Genomic DNA, 21,330 nt, shown 5'->3' on the forward strand with positions numbered 1-21,330 from the left:
ATTCCATGTACCCAAGTTTCCTTTGATATTCCAAAATTCTTCAATGGTATTAGTCAAACATCCCAATGTAGGATCATCCTCAAAAAACTAATTTTGGGACTGTGACACTTTCCTGCTTAACTAATTGTCATCGTTATATGAGAACAAATTAGACAGAGGTAGGATTTTTTTTTAAGCAGACGCTCACATTCAGGATAGAATCTGCGATCTCATCGAAGCGAGGTAACGAAGCTATGAGATGTTGTAATAACTGTTATATTCTAATAGCATTTCTAGAGAGCAGATGTCATGATAATTTCTAAAAACTAACTTTATAAATTACCATCAAAGCCTCTAGGTAACCGTCGCTCTGAGAGAGGTCACCAATTTTCTGATGTTGTCCCCCATCGTCTGCAACTCCCGAATCCCCCCAAGCCTCCTGTACAGTCGACTCCCGGTCCCTATTGAAGTTCAGGCTCACGCCCTCCCTCGTTGCCTTTAGCCTAAGGGCTGACTGCCTCTCTCTATAAAATAAATACGCCAAATGTTTTTTTTTTGTCTAGGAGATTGAGATGCAGTTACATTTAGATGCCATGTACATCCAAATTGCATTGTTTTGATTACATTGGTAAAAATACTAAAATAAAAATTGTTTTTTTGTATCGACACAAGCACTGCTTCCCTCCAATGTTCCGTTTGGAATTGGTAAAAGCTACCATACTGCCTCTACTTGACTACTGTGACGTCGTGTATAAATCAGCCCCAAGTACTGTACTGAAGAAGCTTGATTCCATCTATCACTCGGCCTTAAGATTGACATTGAACTGCCCATATAGGACTCACCACTGTGAGCTCTACATTGGATCAAACTTAACATATCTTAATGTTCGACGGCTTGTGCACCAGATCTGATTTATTCACAATATACTTACAAAAAAAATCCGCAGACTACCTGCTGGATCTCCTCTCTGTTTCAAAGAACAAATTTGACCTCAGGTCTTCGCTCATTTACCAGCTTCACATTCCCTATTGCCGTACAAAAACTGGAGGAAGGGCCTTTGCTATTGATGTCCCCAGGGTCTGGAATGCTATTGCCAATAAACTGCAGCTTGAATAGCTACCAATGAGATATTCTCTCAAAACTGCTCTAGAGGAGTTGTACACCCCTAGCTGCCACTGCTATTCATCGGCGTAAAATAAAATGTTTCGCTCCGGATGACGCTGCAAAGTATTATCTGTATTTTGATTTAGCGTGCTGATCTTAAAGGTGCTTTAAAACATTTGATACGCCGACTGATGCTTCTGTTGTTGTGGAGTAACTCATGCAGCCAGCTATGGCTCTAGGATTTGGTGTTACATGTTATTTACGTAGTTTATTGTAAAAATTCGGTCACAGTCCCTATGATCACTGTTACGTTGCAATTATGGCTTTATTTTTTGGTGATTTCAAAAAGGTTTTTGGTTTGGAGTTAGACTGACGGCCTTAATCTAAGTTTGCTTGTGGTTGTTGTTGTTTGACTTGCATCCCACTTGGATTTTTTGCACACAGCGTTGGTGTACGGTGCTTTTTTCAGGAATATTTTGCTGTTTTTTTTCATGGATTTTCTGTTTGCACAGTCACATAGTCACTTTAAGATGTTTTCTTGTTCATGTTTTTGTTTTTTGTTTGTTTGTTGTGGTTGCACCCGATTCAAGAGCTGAATGGCTCACAGGGCTATACCAAAATAAATAAACTGATAAACTGAAAAAAAACTAAACTGAAAAAAATACAAATTTTGATTTAAAGCTTTCGTGACTGCAGTAATGCATAGCCTTAGTTTTTTCGGTAAAGTCACGTTGAAGAGAAACAACAAAATAATAAAATATATATAAAACAATAAAAAATTCTCACGACGTTTCGACCATAACTCAAACGGTCGTTTGAGTAGTTTGAGTTATGGTCGAAACGTCGTGATAATTTTTTATTGTTTTATATATATTTTAATTATTTTGTTGTTTCTCTTCAACGTGACTTTACCGAAAAAACTAAGGATATGAAAAAAATACGTTCGTGGTATTCATCTGGAACATACGATTGTCTCATAACTCTTTTCCCAGCACCATCATTTAATTGTTAATCATCAACTTCATGGATAAACAAACAGGTAGATGCTAGGTAGCTAAATTATTTACCTTTTAACTTGATAAAACAATATAATTGCTTCAGTTCAAATTTGAACCTTTCATGTTCTCACAGTATGTTATCAGAATTTATGAACCCTAATTATATTATATTGCACACGTTTGGACGGCTAATCCAATTTTAGAAAAAAAATATTGTGCGTATAAAATACAAATATCTCACGCAAAAAAAATGTGGATTCAAATGCCCTTTCCTCAATGCATCCAAATTTGTGGTCAGCACAAACACCACATATAAAGGATGTTGTATCCTGCAGAAGCACTTATAATCTTGTTTTTCTTGAGTAACTCTGGAAATGTAATTATAAACAACTGTATATTTTTTCTTTGTAATGTCCAAGCAAACATATTTCTTCTTTTATACAGCAGGCATGTTTTTTCTGCACGTGTGCTAATCAGAACATTATTGTGATTTTTTTCATGTACGTATGTGTAATTGAGCACATTAAGCCAAGATACAGAGTTGAGATGTAAAATTAATTAATACTGTCCTGATAAATGCCACCAATTATTTGTCACAAGGGCATTTGCAGGTAGGAAATTAAGATTACATTAAATCTACATTTAACAATGAGGTCAGACTGATTTATGATCCATCACTCACCGATTCACTACAGTCACTTATTCACTGGCTACGTGTCGGATTATTGTCACTCTTCTATCACCACTGCCACGGTTACCATTCACGTGAACTTCACTCGTTGATTCATCCTCCCATGCCCAGTCTACCAGACTGACCGTTTCGTAGCGCTACCAACGCTAGCCCGGAGAAAAAGGTTTGTTATGGAAACCAAATTGAGAAAGAGAGACAACAATAGGGCCACAGTAGGCTCAAGCCTACCTACAGGCAGTATGCCTACTCCTGATGAAAGGAATTTTGGAAGTCAGGAGTGTGAAGGAGAGCCCACTGGGTCCTAAAGCCTAGAGAAGACTTGGTACATGGAACGTCTGCACTACGTACGCAACCTCTCTAGGGGGCGAGAATCAACATGTTGCTAAGAACAGGAAGAGGTGGAGGGAAGTCATTACGTCCCATATGTGATGAAGAGGATTAACTAACACTGTGTTCAACCACCATGCTGCAGCCCAGAGCACTTCTCTTTCCGTGTCTTCCCTCGAACTCCTCCACTTGGGAATCCCCTTCCAGCATCTCATTTCCAAAGTTTACGTAATCTTGCTAAATTCAAGAAACGTATATTAACTGTCATCCATTAAACCCATACAGTGAGGGAAAAAGTATTTGATCCCCTGCTGATTTTGTACGTTTGCCCACTGACAAAGAAATGATCAGTCTATAATTTTAATAGTAGGTTTATTTGAACAGTGAGAGACAGAATAACAACAACAAAATCCAGAAAAACGCATGTCAAAATGTTAGAAATTGATTTGCATTTTAATGAGGGAAATAAGTATTTGACCCCCTCTCAATCGGAAAGATTTATGTCTCCCAGGTGTCTTTTATACAGGTAACGAGGTGAGATTAGGAGCACACTCTTAAAGGGAGTGCTCCTAATCTCAGCTTGTTACCTGTATAAAAGACACCTGTCCACAGAAGCAATCAATCAATCAGATTCCAAACTCTCCACCATGGCCAAGACCAAAGAGCTCTCCAAGGATGTCAGGGACAAGATTGTAGACCTACACAAGGCTGGAATGGGCTACAAGACCATTGCCAAGCAGCTTGGTGAGAAGGTGACAACAGTTGGTGCGATTATTCGCAAATGGAAGAAACACAAAATAACTGTCAATCTCCCTCGGCCTGGGGCTCCATATAAGATCTCACCTCGTGGAGTTGCAATGATCATGAAAACGGTAAGGAATTAGCCCAGAACTACACGGGAGGATCTTGTCAATGATCTCAAGGCAGCTGGGACCATAGTCACCAAGAAAACAATTGGTAACACACTACGCCGTGAAGGACTGAAATCCTGCAGCGCCCGCAAGATCCCCCTGCTCAAGAAAGCACATATACACGCCCGTCTGAAGTTTGCCAATGAACATCTGAATGATTCAGAGGACAACTGGGTGAAAGTGTTGTGGTCAGATGAGACCAAAATGGAGCTCTTTGGCATCAACTCAACTCGCCGTGTTTGGAGGAGGAGGAATGCTGCCTATGACCCCAAGAACACCATTCCCACCGTCAAACTTGGAGGTGGAAACATGCTTTGGGGGTGTTTTTCTGCTAAGGGGACAGGACAACTCACCGCATCAAAGGAACGATGGACGGGGCCATGTACCGTCAAATCTTGGGTGAGAACCTCCTTCCCTCAGCCAGGGCATTGAAAATGGGTCGTGGATGGGTATTCCAGCATGACAATGACCCAAAACACACGGCCAAGGCAACAAAGGAGTTGCTGAAGAAGAAGCACATTAAGGTCCTGGAGATGCCTAGCCAGTCTCCAGACCTTAATCCCATTAGAAATCTGTGGAGGGAGCTGAAGGATCGAGTTGCCAAACGTCAGCCTCGAAACCTTAATGACTTGGAGAAGATATGCAAAGAGGAGTGGGACACAATCCCTCCTGAGATGTGTGCAAACCTGGTGGCCAACTATAAGAAACGTCTGATCTCTGTGATTGCCAACAAGGGTTTTGCCACCAAGTACTAAGTCATGTTTTGCAGAGAGGTCAAATACTTGTTTACCTCATTAAAATGCAAATCAATTTATAACATTTTTGACATGCGTTTTTCTGGATTTTGTTGTTGTTATTCTGTCTCTCACTGTTCAAATAAACCTACCATTAAAATGATAGACTGATCATTTCTTGGTCAGTGGTACAAAATCAGCAGGGGATCAAATATTTTTTTTTCCCTCACTGTAGTTCTCTTTTGTTGCTGGCTGCTTGATGTTTGGGTATTTGAGCTTGTGCTTAGCAACCATTATTTTTTAAAATATTCATATATATAACTTATTTGATTACATTTGAGTCTCCTTAAGTCTGATTATTATTTTCAGGAGGTTCTTTCCCTGGAATATTTGACCAATTCCTCTTAAAGTATATATACAGGAGACTCTCGATTATCCGTGCTAATGACGGGGAGGCAGCCGCAGATAATAAAAAATCGCGGATAATCCAAAAATGTCAACATTTTCTGCGGGTCTCTATGCCAAAACCCACTAATACTGTACAGTATATATATTAAAGTGCTAGAATACAAGTGTCCTCATAAAGTTTTTACTTAAAACTTTCGTGACTGCAGGAATTGATGTTCTTTGGTTCTTTTGGTAACGTCATGTAGATAGAAAAATAAAAATAAAGTGAATAAAAATAAAATAAAATATAAAAGCAAAAAATCAATAATGTAGACTATAGCCTGGTTATTAAGCTGAGTGAGTGTACTGGCAGTCTATAATGTAGACTGTAGTCTGGTTATTAAGCTGAGTGAGTGTACTGGCAGTCTATAATGTAGACTGTAGCCTGGTTATTAAGCTGAGTGAGTGTACTGGCAGTCTATAATGTAGACTGTAGCCTGGTTATTAATCTGAGTGAGTATACTGACAGTCAATAATGTAGACTGTAGCCTGGTTATTAATTTAGGTGAGCGTACTGACAGTCTATAATGTAGACTGTAGCCTGGTTCTTAACCTCGGTGATTGTACTGGCAGTCTACAATGTAGACTGTAGCCTGGTTATTAATTTAGGTGAGTGTACTGACAGTCTATAATGTAGACTGTAGCCTGGTTCTTAACCTCGGTGATTGTACTGGCAGTCTACAATGTAGACTGTAGCCTGGTTATTAATTTAGGTGAGTGTACTGACAGTCTATAATGTAGACTGTAGCCTGGTTCTTAACCTCGGTGATTGTACTGGCAGTCTACAATGTAGACTGTAGCCTGGTTATTAATTTAGGTGAGTGTACTGACAGTCTATAATGTAGACTGTAGCCTGGTTCTTAACCTCGGTGAGCGTACTGGCAGTCTATAATGTAGACTGCAGCCTAGTTATTAATTTAGGTGAGTGTACTGACAGTCTATAATGTAGACTGTAGCCTGGTTCTTAACCTCGGTGAGCGTACTGGCAGTCTATAATGTAGACTGTAGCCTGGTTCTTAACCTCGGTGATTGTACTGGCAGTCTACAATGTAGACTGTAGCCTGGTTCTTAAACTCGGTGATTGTACTGGCAGTCTATACTGTAGACTACCGAGGTTAAGAACCAGGCGACAGTCTACATTATTATAGACTGCCAGTACACTCACTCCGATTAAAAACCAGGCTACAATCTGCATTAGTGGTTTTTTGTATTTTATCATTATTATTTTATTTTATATTATTTTTTATTCACTTTATTTTTATATCTACGTGACTTTACCGAAAGAATCAAAGAATATGTCCAGAGAAAAGCCATTAATTGACGAATAACTATCAAATAGGAACCCATTTCTGTACTACGTCCTAATAATTGGCAGGCTACAGTTAATTGTACAGTAATATTAATGAAATGATCATCACTACGAATGAAATGGTTATATTCAAAAAGACAAGTTTTAAATAATGTTACGAGTCAATAACGTTCAATCCAACTCCCGGAACAGTTTTAATCACACGTTTCACACTATTTCTTTTTTTAGGCCGTTTCTTCTAATAGCTGTTTTAGAGGCTGTTTTTTTACCATCCCGATTTAGACATTAGTTTATTTATACTCTGTAATCCCAGTGTATGTTTCCTCTATTTCAGTGTAAGCACTGACATTACGAAGCGTTGCCTTGATAAACAAGCATGTACTGTAAGCAGAAAGTAATCGCATCACATTGCGCTGTCTGGAAGTAAACATATATTTAATGTGAACTATTTGTGACTGGAAAACATCACGGGTTTAAATATGGCTAATTTATTCTGGTAAGTACATGCATACAATTTTAAAAATAGGATTATAGGAATACAGGATTATTATGGATAGGCAAATATTTGACTGAAGTGGGAGTGCCTTACGGTGACAATTCCTTCTCCAAGCCAACATAGCAGCGTTCTGGGAAATACCGAGTGAGAAATTATTCGGTCCAAGTGAAGAAAAGTTTACAATATTTACTGTGACATGTAGCGTGTTTGATCTCTAGTTTTCCATCGACTGACGAATGCCACCTTCCCGATCCTCCCATCTGCCACTCTGCAGACATGAGCGCAGCAAATAATGGCTCAAACAGCTTTACCCATTCTAATCGATGTGAGTCTTCTTGACTAAAGTCAGCGGAATTGATCCAAAAGCGCACCCACTGACATCTCTGAACGCGTGCAAGTCAGGGCAATGCGAGCGACGGTATCTTCCCGTGCCCTTGCAAAAAAAAAGGGGGCTTTGCGCCACATGGAAGCAGCATATTCTAGAACACGCATGCAACATCTATGGATTGGATTCCTTTGGGGGGGGTGGGGAGGGTTTCATAAGAAATGTCTCTGGCTGCTGAACATTATTGACACGGATTAATAAATGTTGCCGCGACATTGTATTGTCATTAATGAAGCATGCTGATGCATAACACGCTGTGACACATTTTGATGGTGAAACTGAAATACTGAACAATAAATGACACCAATGTCTAATGTAAACAAAAATGCTACGTAGATTTTTGTGATTACTGTAATCTTAAGCTCAAATTGTAATCATGACAATGCACAAGGTCAAATTAATGTCAATTTTGAGGCATCATTAAGGCCAACTTAATTGATGCCACAACACCTTTGACCTACGGTCCTACCCCGTCTTACGTCTCGCCCTTTACGCCGTTTCACAAATACGTCGTCACTTTATTATCAACACCGCTACCCGATTTGTGTCGCCTCAACCCCACACACTCACGTCGCTGACGCCTACACCACCTACCCTGCAAGTCGCTTTGATCGACGTCGTTTCGATATTCGTCCTCGCGCCTTTCACGAATGCATCGCTGAAGTAAACCGGGGTATTACTTCCTTCGACCAGATTCAACAGTTGTTGCAAACGTAACACCCAAACTCCCGGGTCCACTGTCACAGCATCGGACTTTTTGGCTTTAGGTCTTCCTCTTGGTTGATGACCTCTGGGTGCTACTGCAACACCTGTCTCAGTAACCTGCCAACATCCACCCAGCACAGAGGTCCCAACCATCGCATACCCCTTTTGCTGACACAACATCAATATCTTTTCGACGTGTTTCTTTTGCAGGCTACTTCCAAGAATGGTGGCCTATATAGGCCACCTATACAGGCCACCATACTTCAGTAGGGATTACCGTTGGTACAGATATTTTAATACACACAATGGACAGGAAGGACAAGATCAATGGGCCCGCAAAATGCGCATGCATAATGTACGTTAACTCAAGAGCGCAGAAGTTTGTTCTCCACTTCTACGCCTCTATACAAGGGACAAAACAGGTGGACTTCACAAATCTGGCTGTCGCCTGATGAAGCTAGTTGTAATTGCTGGCGAAACGTCGTTACTCAGATTGTAAATGTTGTGGCTTGGCTCTCCAACGCACCGGTGATGCTGTACTAGTGACGAATTGGCCATGTTCTATTTACGTGACAATCCTTACTAGTTGGCTATGTCAGGTGGTGGTGGGTTTTAACGACACATTAATATATTTACGCTACCTAACCCAACAAACCTCTATTATGGATGATATTGGTCGCGAAAGCCTCCTACGTGTCATACTTCCAAGTTGTCTACCCTATCTGTCAATTAATTTTACATTATCCTGGGCCAGAAACTTCTATTCTGGTTATTTTTTAAGTGTATCCCTGTGACCTGCACTCCAATATGGACATTAAACTAAAAACTCAACAATTTTTTTTTATTTTACGAGGTAAGGCCCACTGAGCTGTATAGCTCTTTTTCAGAAGCGATCTGGCCACAAATTATAGCTCAAAAAAGTGGTTTATCACGTAGAAATTGATTGGACCAAACTCAATGTCGCTGGTTTCAATGTGGAATACCGCCAATCCCTGCGTTACCACTCCGAACCAAATTCGAGCTGTTGGCCGTGGGCGATCCAACTCACTCAGCGTGCATGGAAACTCCTCTTGTGTCTCACTCAGGGGCAACTCGAGGGATGGAACCGAGGGAGTTCAGAGATTGCGGTCACCTTGACAGGGCCGTCGGGCTCATGAGTAGCCCTGTCGAGAAGATATTTTATGGGCCCCACCAGTGTAGGATAATAATGCTGTCTCAGTGGGCCCTCATTCCTTCACATCTTCCGTTGCTACTGCCAACGGAAACAACGTTTGCCAGGCCTGGTTGTAGCCATTGTGATGATATTTACTGAAAGAAAAATGTGCCTGAGATTGTAAACACAACATTATATCGCCCTGGACCCACACATTTAGTATTTATTATAGAAATTGGTTCAGTTTCTATGGTACTTATTACTTCTAAGCACAGCTTATTTTTGCCACTCGATATTTTCCTAAATGCCGCTAGGCTGGAGAGGAGTAAGGATTATCGGTGTAAGGCACTATCGCTGCAGTATAAGGTACGCCTATTCAGAATAATCCTATATTATTGTACCCTATATTCCTATAATCCTATTATTAAAAACCTGTTCAGAGGATGGACGTGGTGTGCCAAAATAATTCCCAAAACAGCAATCCGGGCTGTTCCAGATGATATTAAACACTGGTCTTTACATCACAATTTTACATATTCAATAACACAACATAGACTATATGGTTTGTAAATAAAATGAACATTTACTCAATTAGGCAATTCATATTTGCTTCTTTCAATGTGCCACAACTCCAGATACCTTACAACAAAATAACTATTGACATGACTAATCAATTGCATACAATTAAAAAAGCAGAGATGCATTTTTAAAAAAATACATTTATAAAAATAGAGGCTTTTTGCAAACATAAAACACCTAAACAGTGGTGGCAAAACACGTGTGCCTCACAGCAAGAAGGGCAAGAAGTGCCTTTCTCTGTGGTGTTTGTATGTTCTCCCCCTGGTCTTCATGGTTTTCCTTCAGCTTCTCTGATTTCCTCCAATGGTTAAACAAAAAGAACGCTAATACACTTCAACCGGTATTGGCCAAACATCCCGATGCTGCAACGTTACCTGCAAATTACTCAACAGAGATCACACGCGGCAAACGAAAAACTCGGCAGGAACATCCAGCAAAAATAGTCTCGAGACTCAGTGAGCCTTTTCCTGGGTAAACAAGCATCATAGCAATACTAATAATAACAACAACAACGCAAAACAAATAACAATAATGAAAGTGTCATCTGCATGAAGTTAAAATTGTTACAAGGTCCAGATCGTGGGAGCAGCAACCGACAAGGAGCAACCCCCCCCCTGCCACCGCCCCCCAATGATTTGCACGATTACTAATGGCTTCACCAGGAGATCTAAATTCCCAGAGAAAAAGGTCGCTGCAGGGTGATGGAGAGTAGACGATGGCTTCTGACTTTCACCTGCCTCATGAGCCACGTGGGCCACCTCTCCACGTAGCCACAGCAGCGGAGGCAAATCAGGCTGCTGCTTGTATGCTTGTACGTCGAACTTCTTTCGCATATGACGTAGCAGACCGTGCTAATCGGCGGTACTTGGCCTGCTCTGCACCCCCGGTCTGTCGGCTTGGGACAGACTTCAGGCTCATCGACAGCACGTCAGTGTGCCTTGCTCTGTCCGCTCTTCTGCACTAAACAACAAAAAATATATATATAATTACGGTCACCGATTGCCTTCGTGAGAAGCGAAGCGCATACTGCCGCGTTCATTTGGAATCACCTTGTTGCTCATGTGCACTGCCTCTCTTGCCAAACAGAGGGAATCTGTGATGGCTGTGTACCCAAGGTAAAAAAGGGGGCAGTGTTTTCACTCTCGCTGAAAAGCCTCTGATGATGTTTTTTTGTTTTTTTAACATACTTAAAAATGTGGGTCACCCAGTAAGCATGTGACGAGGCATTTGGTACGTTGATTAAAATACATTCTACTCTCACAGTGCTATCTTGGAATGAACACGCGTTCGCATCAGCTCCTTCCAATTCATGCAAATGATGTCCACATTGCATGCGAATGTGACATTTAAGGTAAATGGTGCAAACACAACTGAACAAACAAGGCAGATAAAAAAAGAAAACCATAAAAAAATGTGTGCAGTAAAAATAATAAATTCTTAAAATAAATTGTAATCCTGAGTCGAACGCTTCATTGCATCTGCTCGAGAGATGACTCATAACCTGCCTATTTCGTAGTGCACACACAATTTCCACTCTTGCGCTGCTGCCAATAACATTATTAAGAGATAAGTGGGTACAGCCAATTTGTGCTTACTTGTTATTTTCAAGTAAAAAAATATATAGAGAGACAAGCCAAAACATAGTCATATTGTTAATTATGTAAGCAAATTATATACAGAGCACATCAGTGCCGTGCGACATTTTGATATGGTAAAAAGCCAACGCCGTAGCTGTGACATTCAACGTTGTTAGTATGGGACGACACATTTTAAGAAATATAATTAACACATTTACATTGCTTGGGTTCTCATGTGTATCTGAATATATCATCAGTTATACCCCAACTCACCCATGCTTGGCACTTAATTTGCAAGTTGCTCAAGTGGCACGAATGGAAAGTAAAACAGACGAATGCGAAAATATCATCTCGACATTCCAGGGTGTGTGCCATGCACAAACATCCTGCATTGTCGGGACAAATTTAATCTCACGCGTCAACAAGTCTATTAATTACTCTGCCTGGAAGCACACAATGGTCACCTCAACCGATAGGTAACAATACACCTGTGGGCCAGATGGGTCGCATATCGAAACGTGAACTTCTACTCCCTTGGCTGGGCTAAATACCACCAATTGTTGTGCTTTAGCGAGTAAGTGCGCGAATAACATTTGTTGCCAGTTTTCACATTCGGGTTCTTCCATGAATAAGAAGCATTTTCCCCCCATAACACTGTATATACACACTCACATTTAGATAATCTGACGTTGCTCCCAATGAATGCCTCCATGGTCTAATGCTGAGCACACTGGACCTCCAATTCAGAGGATGCTCTCCGAGCGTTCGTTCTCCTAGCGCGGAAGCGGCATGAACACGAGTTCCAACAAAAGTTTTCCATTCAATCTCAGACATCGCCCGGCTTGATGACATCTGTGCAGTCTACCTAGACACTGTGGTGAATGCAGCCCTGTTGTGGGACCTTGTTAAAATTGCGTGTGTGTGTGTGTGGGGGCTGGGGGCATGACACAGTCAATGTTAAACATTCATTTTAAAAAATCTTGTTTGTATGTTGAACTTCTTTCGCACCGCACGTAGCCAACCGTGCTCATCGGAGGTGACGGGGCAAGGACAAATCAGCGGTGCTCAACAGCAGGATGTGCACCAATAAGGCCTCTATTTTGTATGTCAAGCATTCTGCTTCATCTCTCACCCCATATTTATATACAGAGACACGTTACCAACATTTGTTGACTTGCCTATAACATATTCTTAGCTCTTCCGGTAAAGTCACGTTGAAGGGAAACAATAAAATAATAAAATATATAAAACATATAACACTTTAGGAAGGGAAGCTGAGCCTTCAGCAGGGGGGATCAGTACCCTCCAGCACCCCCCCCCCCCCCCCACCGTCGCCCCCCCCCCCCCGTCCAGACACTATAGGGAGCTTGCTGACTTTAAATCGGGCTCTCGGACTCAGTCCTTCTCCCTGGTGTGGAATCAGGGTTTTACTGCTGGCGGCGAGATTACCAAAACAAAGGGAGAAAGCCAGGCAAGAAAGATGTGGGATTAACGTTAAGACCTGAACAAGGATAGCACATCGGAATACGTGAATCCTTTCCTAATTTGGTTAGTGAGGTTGAGCGCTTTCATGAGCTTAAACGGTATAGCATCGTGATTTGCGGCATCGGCAAGATGAGATAATGGGTTCAAGTAAGATGGTGATAGACGATTTCACACTCTGATGCTGTAGGATAGGAATTATCATTGGTAATTGGATTACAAACTGTGTCATCGCATCACTATGCCAGTGGATAAACCGATCACCTTTTGTCACGTTGTTTTTTAGGCGTTGCAATGTGACGTCGTAAGATCGTGAGAGATGACAGCAGCTTTGGGAGGCCTTCATCCAGCAGCGGATTGACCAAGGCTGATGATAATGATGCGATAACATTACGTATAATACTCTTTGGTTATTTCGGCAAAGTCACGTGGGTATAAAATAAAATAAATTTAATCGCGACGTTTCGGGCGCAACACAAGCGCAAACTAACAAAATATTTTGCCCACTTCAGCAATTGTTTCTTGCTGTGGTTGTCCCACCTGATGACGGACGCTTTTGTTGCGCCCGAAACGTCGTGATTTTATTTTATTTTATACCTACGTGACTTTACCGAAAGAACCAATGAGTATGGGTCCCTAGAGTCACGAAAACTTCAAATCTAGATTACACATAATAACATATACAAACCGACCTCCATTACGTGTATCCAGGGGCTAGTTGTCTTGGTTCCAAAAGAAAAAAAGTCACAAACAATTCCACGGATATGACCTGTTGGTGAGATTTAAACACAGAGAGATTAGATTATGCCAATGGAAGAGCACAGGACATGTGTATTGCGAATTATGGGTGCACGGGCATGCTGAAATTGTCTCAGATCCCAATCTAATTGCCACAGAAGCAAAGGGCGAAGTTGGGAGAGAAACGAATGAGACATGCAGGTGGACATCTTCACAATGTTTTTTTTAATATTCTTGGTTCTTTCGGTAAAGTCACGAAAGCTTTAAATCAAAATGTTTTTTTAGATAAGCATTGGGGACAGGTTAGCAGCTCTTGCGAACTTTACAATGGAAGGGAATTTGGAAACGGAAAACGCACTGTGGGAACGATACAGTACAACTGTGCGTAAACGCAAATGATGGATTGCATAGAGACAGCAACACATCCAGGGATCACAATGCATCATTTGCAACTGAAAGCCTTGGAGACTTAGGGGGTGTGGCCAGTATAATGCCCGGTCGCCTTTGTCTCCCAGGTGCTGATGTTTTAACAAACCTCACCAGATACTTATTTAAGGCTTAATCGACCTGGGATAGGCACCAGGACTGGTAAAGAAATCGTTCTCCATGAATGTTAACCATTGCGATAGGAATGGAGCTCAGGTCGTCAGATTCATAGCGCATGGAGCGCAACCCACAGCTCACATGCACGATTCATTTTCTCAAAATGTACTTGACATACACTGTGCCTTTAAACTAACAAAATCAATTTCCTTCATCTTACAATGCCGGCATTGTTGTGGAAGGCTTTTCTTCCACAATTATTTTAAAATACTCGATAGCAATTTCTGAACTCGAAGCAACAACCCCCCCCCCACCGTCCGCGCTGCTATCTCCGAGACAATGTCACAAATTGGCTCAGAATAAATAAATAAATAAATATTCAGAAGAACGCGTTCCTCATCAGGCGAGCGCAGAAATGCGTAAAGGGGCTGGTACAATTTCTGCACTATTTCTTGGGTGCGGCCTTTAGCTTTCGTGCTGCCGATAAAATAAATACGATCAAACGAACGAGAGAGGGCGAAAGAGAAAGTGCTGATTCTGTGCAGGTGCCCGCGTCAATCTTTTTGCGATTCATCAACTATAGGCTGAAAGAGTGGGAAAAGCAATTTCAATTTAATTGCAAATCTCGTCGTTGCCGGGAAGCCTGGCTCTTAGGAAGGAATTGCACCGACACTGATAATGCATTGCATTCATACACGCAGCGTGTGCTTTGGCACATACTGTAACCCTCGCTTGTCTATAGACATTAGGCGGATGAGCAATGCCTGGCAAATGGGCAGCCTTCACTAAGGGACAAAAAAGTGCGAATTTATTTGTGCACAATTAACAAATGTAAAAAAGATCCGTGTCACTTTAGTACTGTTGCAATGAGTCATTAAAACAAAACTAATTTTAAATACTTTTACAATGGATCACATTTGTTTTTACCTTCAAAAAGGTTAAGCGTTAAAAAATTATCCCGTTTTAATTATAAGATAATCAATGCCGGTAACAAAAACATATGCAGAGAACTACATTATGCAGAAAAATTGCATGGTTTGGTACCAAATTAATTGAGATAATTAAAACACTAAAATATGAATACAAATTAGGAACATTAGTGCTTTTTTCAGCTTCTCTGGAGACCAAGGTGTCCACTACCTCATTGTATGGATTTAAATGTACAATTAGGAACAAACTAAAGTACTGAAATTAACCAATAGCTTTTGATAATGAAGATTAATTTCTTTGTCATGACAATTTTTTTATTAAACCGGTAGTAATTGCGTTCATATTTGGATGGCTTTATAAAAGGCAAAAGGGCATTAATTAGACGAACACCAATTATTTTTTTCATCTTCTCCTGATACATCTTCAATGTTCTTTTTATTAAATTTGTTTTTATTATATAACGGTTTTGCAATTATATTTTTCTTGCCTTTTAATTCTTTTCTCCACAAGGTCTCGCAAAAATCTGTCTTTTACCCCATAAAGTCGTACGAGAAGGAACATGAGAACAGTGACCGAACCTTTTGGTGCACATTACGAACTGTGATGATACAACTTGCGCAATGACCCAGCAATTTAAATAAATGTACGCACAAGTGACAAAATATAAATTGTCAACAACATTCATACACCGTCCAGTAGGCTGACGAGGGTATATTCCCGCTTGCAGTGTTGGGGTTGAATCAACCAGTCTTGCTATAATGCTTGAGGACAGCCTTACGACCTGTACCGGAACAATGTATAATCTCACGATGCGTGCATTGAATCACAAGTATAAAAATACGTGAATTTGCATTCATATATTTAAAAAAATATATATAGTTTAATGCTATAGTAAAAATAAGTGGACTTAGGCAGAACGTGTCTCTAGAAGGGACGATGGACGGTGGTCGAGACTAACGAGGGAGTGGCGGCAAAAGGAGAGAACACAACCGCCGATCACCACCAAGTGGCGGTGACGTCACCACTGCGCTTGCATGCTAGGTGCACTTTGAGGCCACACCCAAGAGGACATTCCTTCGTGGAGATGGAGCAAATGGAATCAGCTCGTGTGCATGTGCTGGATGAATTGTTGCATCGCAAGACCGTAAGAGATGGCAGTGGCATGGGGAGGTTTTCATTCAGCAGTGGATAGATCATGGCTGATCGTGATGTATGGTACACAACGGGCACATGTGACTAAATCCCTGCAGCAACCATAGTGCCTGCTATTCGCTGAAATACAAAATAATATATTAGTGAGCAAAATGGCAAATGCTGAATCATAGCAATTCAATTTATCTCCAGGGGAGGTTGATTGTTGCAATGCTAACTAGCTGTAGTAAAAATCACAGACCATGTGTGCTTTGCCCAAAGCTGGTTCGTTACAATTCCTTTGGTGATTACCCATTTTGGAGTTATGTGTAGCAACTGGCATGCACCAAGGTCAGATAACTCATATATATACCTTTATATATTTATGTAATCTGACAGAGCAGATTTGGGACGCATGAGTACGCAAAACCCGAGCACTGCAATATTCAGGGGAGCAGCATACCATTTATGACAGTGAGGGTAAAATGTCAAGGTGCAGCCCTGCAACAGTGTTGCTCTTACGACGGCTGGTAGAAGGGCTTCCACTGGAGGCAGCTCTAGAGATCCCCTCTCGTGTGAGTTGGTCTACATGTGCATGCTGACCAGACGTTTTGGTGGCAGTCGGAATACCCCACACGCGCCACATACGACCTGCTGATCGACTACCTGTGGTGAACCCATTTAGGCTGCTGGGTGGACAGAGGTGGAGGAGTATGTATGTCCTGGACATCTAAGAAACTCCTGGACGTCTGTGAAATTACTTGACGTCTGTGGAACTCCTGGACATCTGTGAAACTCCTGGACATCTGTGAAATTCCTGGACGTCTGTGAAACTCCTGGACATGTGAAACTCCTGGACATCTGTGAAACTCCTGGACATCTGTGAAACTCCTGGACATCTGTGAAACTCATGGACATCTGTGACACTCCTGGACATCTGTGAAACTCCTGGACATCTGTGAAACTCCTGGACATCTGTGACACTCCTGGACATCTATGAAACTCCTGGACATCTGTGAAACTCCTGGACATCTGTGAAACTACTGGACATCTGTGAAACTCCTGGACATCTGTGAAACTCCTGGACATTTGTGAAACTCCTGGACATATGTGAAACTCCTGGACATCTGTAAAACTCCTGGAAATCTGTAAAATTCCTGGACATTTGTGAAATTCCTGGACATCTGTAAAACTCCTGGACATCTGTGAAAAACAGCTTTATGGCTCATCGGATTTCTCCAGTATGAATAAATATTCTGATACTCATGTATGTTGCACTTCTTTCGCACGGTATGTAAGAAGCCTGCCTCATTGTTTCCACTGTGGCACCGGGAGAGATCAAACCGACGACCTCTGAGATTCGCAAGTCCAGTGCGCGTGCTTTGCTTTTGATGCTCAAAAGCAAAGCAATTCGCCGAGGCTCAAAAAGAAACAAGCCTGCACAGACAACTTTCTCGAGCCATCCACGTATGTGAGACATGGCAGGTGTGGTCAGGTAACAAGTTACTGGATATGTATGTACAACATAATCCTGCATTCGCTAAAGTGAACTGGTACTCCAACTTGAAATGATATTCCTGTCTTGTAGGCAGCTTCCTGCGACAACACTAATCCATCAGAGCCCTCGTGAGCGGGTGATTGCACCTCAAAGGGAAGAGATTGTCTCCGTATCAGATACGTCGTTTTAATTGCACGCATTGCACGCGCAACAAATACGACGCAGGGACGCGTAAAACCACAGACCGCGCGCACAAGCCTCACTTTCCTTGTGTTAGAACGAATCCGCTTGTGGCCCGGGGGGGGGGGGGGGTGGGTGTGGGGCTTTAATTTTTCGCTTGACATTTGCTGGAAACGCTGCCAGGCTGGCTTGGAGTAGGAACCATTGGCGTAGGGCACTACCACTAGAATACATGGGGCGGGATGGATGTGGCGACGCCAGCGTAGCGCCCGGATCAGTGTTGATACTGCCGGGTGGACGTGTACTATTGTTTCAACTGCGGCGCTGGGGGTCAATGACAATATGCTAAAGCGAATAACACTGCAGCCAAAATCACATTATTATCAAAAGCCTTACTTTTTTTGTGATTAAAAAAAACACATGGGCTTCAAATAAAATGTAAGCGTATCACTGATGTGGAATTTAGACCGTCCTGTATTGTTCAATCACACCCCAGTTTTGGAGAATCCCGGCATTGTAAGTTGTGCTTACATATAATTTGTCTCTCAAACTTTCTGCCCAAGGGCAGGTCCCTAGCTCAGTCTCCCTCAGCTCTGTCTCATCCCGCACCCACTTTTCACCTCGTAACAACACACTCCGTTACAAGGGTTCTTTCGCCATGACGAGGGGCAGTGCCGAATTAAGCTAGTGCAGGGCCTGTAGCATATGTTATAAAGGGACCTTAAATAAAAAAAAAACTTAAATATTAAAACAATTGTCTTAAATTGCATAGTAAAGTAATTGTATTTTTTTTATTTGCTATACAGCCAGATAATACGACAAATCACTAACATTAAACACCCAGTCGTTCATAACAGTTGAAGGCAGTATAGTACGATAGCAATAGAGTAAGTGCCGATTCGCTGAGCCGGAATTGATAGCTCGAAAGCATTTAGCGCGGGGCCTTTGAAAGTGCGGGGCTCGTAGCTACATGTGTAGCTACTTGTGCTATTGGGATAATCCGGCACTGACGAGGGGGCGATGGTTTAGGTGGCCAGCCCTTGCCTTCTTCAGTGGACTTTTTAGGCGATACCATCGCTGGATGTAGCATCATACCAAAGGCAAAAAAAACCTATCATCATCATAACCATTAGCCAAGATCAATCCACTGTTGGATGAAGACCCACCTCGCGATACCTGCACACGTGCTGATTGCATCGGTCCATCTCCTACGTGGACCTACTCTTGGCCACGTTCCATTCCTTGTGCTTGATGAACAATAGGCAGCGGACCCCAAACCCATTAGTCAGTATTGAGCATGTGACTCCTCTGTGACCAATCATTGAAATGTCGCATGCCTTATGGGACATTACGGCAACGGCTAAAAATGCTTCGACGAGTGTGAACATGCACAGCAGCAACCTGCATGAGGATAAATTGTGGTGACCTGCAAGAAATCAATATACATCAACACCGTATAACACCCACTTGTTAAAACCCAAGGCGATTTACACGGGCGGACAGTGAGAACCTTTATTTTCAACCAGGTGAGAGACCATAAAAAAATATGTGGTTGAACTATAATTCCTTGTCGAACATAACCTGCATTGCACACAATAAACAAAAAAAATACTCAAGCGATCTCACGTCACTAACGACAATCTAAGGCCCTAATGAGGATATATTGTTATTTTGTTGGCAAAATTTTGCAAATTAATTGCATGGATTGAATGATAATGATTGTAATTTAATTGTCCAAGAACAGTGGATTACACCGTGGGACTTTCTGAAAGCAAGTACACAATGCAACAGGTAAACATTATTAAATCACACCGCTAATGGCATTTTTGACAATTTCCTCTAGGAGCAATTAAAATGCAAAAAAAATGCAGCCGAGTGCTAAAAACATTGAGCCGATGTCTCTAACTGATGATATACAATGAACGTTACCTTTGTGAATGCAAATGATGTTACATGCTTATTTACATGCATTTGCACGGTTTACTGTGTTATAGCATTTAATAGCAAGGAGTACTCATTGGGTCATCGTTTTTGTTTGCTTGTCTAATTCATTTACTTTATGGGAAGCAATTGGTGAAATATTAAAACAAATCAATACATAGCTTATTTACTGGGTTTTATATCGCTCTATTTTTCAATGGACAAGGGTAAAATGAAAACTACTACGTTTCAATAATTGTTTTTTCAAGGAAGCCAGGCTATAACAGATAAAAAAAACGATAAGCATTAAATGTGAGTTGATTACTTACATAGCAATGTTATCATCATCAATAAATGAACCCTCCTCCTCCTCCCTCCTCCCTCCTCCTCCTCCTCTAATCATCAATCAAATCAAAAGGTTAGGGTGCAGCCCTGCAAGTGCTTTTTCACAGCACTGTGAGAAAGTCCATGGGGTCTCTCTAGAAGGAGCCCTATAGAAATGACCTCTGGACTCTAGAGGGCATTTGAACTTCTCTTCCATGCTGGCCAAACACCTTGGAAGTGGGAGGAGCACCCGCACCACACACAACTTGGCGAGCAAACAATCTCTAGATTACAATTCCAAGGTCATCATCATCAATCATCATCACGGTAGTCATACATCAACATTGCCTTCCGCCCGCAAGGCCATGCTAGCTCAACCTAGAGTGTTTCATTCTAAGCTGGGTGGTAGCAGGGGGCCTTCTCGAGTGTGGCGCCTAAGATTTTGAACTCTCTTCCGCCGGCCCGCAGATTGGCTCTGAGCATCAAACAGTTCAGGAAACTCTGCAAGACAAATGTTTTTCCTTTTAGCTTTTCCTTGAGTATGTCCTCTCATTTTTATATTTTTACACGTGTCTTTATTGTATAGGTAGGACGACCTCCGTTAAATTTTTACTGTAAAGTATTGCGATTCCATCTTTAGTGGGGGGCGAGTTTTTACACGATACATATATTGAATGGAATGTAATGAAACGAGCTGGGTAAGGCAAAGAGCATTGACCGTTTTATCACAGGATCCACAGGACTCTGATGGGCAAAGGCAGGGGGGCAGAGGACCTCTATCCTCCTGGTCCATCTATCTTCCTTGCAGACCTTAACACCCAAGGATACTCTCTTTGATAGTAGGTTAATGTGTACTGATAGCATTGCCAAATTCATCAGCTGTTCCCTTTGCGCTGATGGGTCATGGACGGCACGCGTTGAGGGCATCGCCACTAGTCGTGTGCCGCTGTAATCGATCTTAACGTCCGTGTGTTGAGCTAACTGCCGCAATAATTAATTGGTGTGCCTTAACACAAAACGGTGCTTTCTCGTGAACATGTCGCGTGCAGCCGGGTGGAACAGCTCATGAGATGTAAAATTTCAAGAATAAATACGTGCCACAGAAAGAGCTGCCGTGCTGTAATGGTAAAGCCCACTGACCTTGCTAGTTTAATGTCACCGGTTATATTTCGTTTCTGGTGCCGCAGA

General features: G+C 41.8%; 1 long non-coding RNA gene across 1 annotated transcript; it reads right to left on the minus strand.

Moving 5' to 3' along the window:
* Positions 1–9,803: 9,803 nt before the first annotated feature.
* Positions 9,804–15,579, minus strand: LOC116945564 (uncharacterized). The gene is made up of 2 exons (XR_012945218.1): positions 13,571–15,579; positions 9,804–10,779 (listed from the first exon to the last, which is right to left on the minus strand). It is a non-coding gene; the product is annotated as an uncharacterized LOC116945564 (long non-coding RNA).
* Between the last annotated feature and the right edge of the window lie 5,751 nt (positions 15,580–21,330).

This window comes from Petromyzon marinus, chromosome 24 (assembly GCF_048934315.1).
Source record: "Petromyzon marinus isolate PM22_M1 ecotype Great Lakes invasive population chromosome 24, UKy_Petmar_22M1.pri1.0, whole genome shotgun sequence".
Taxonomy (NCBI): domain Eukaryota; kingdom Metazoa; phylum Chordata; class Hyperoartia; order Petromyzontiformes; family Petromyzontidae; genus Petromyzon; species Petromyzon marinus.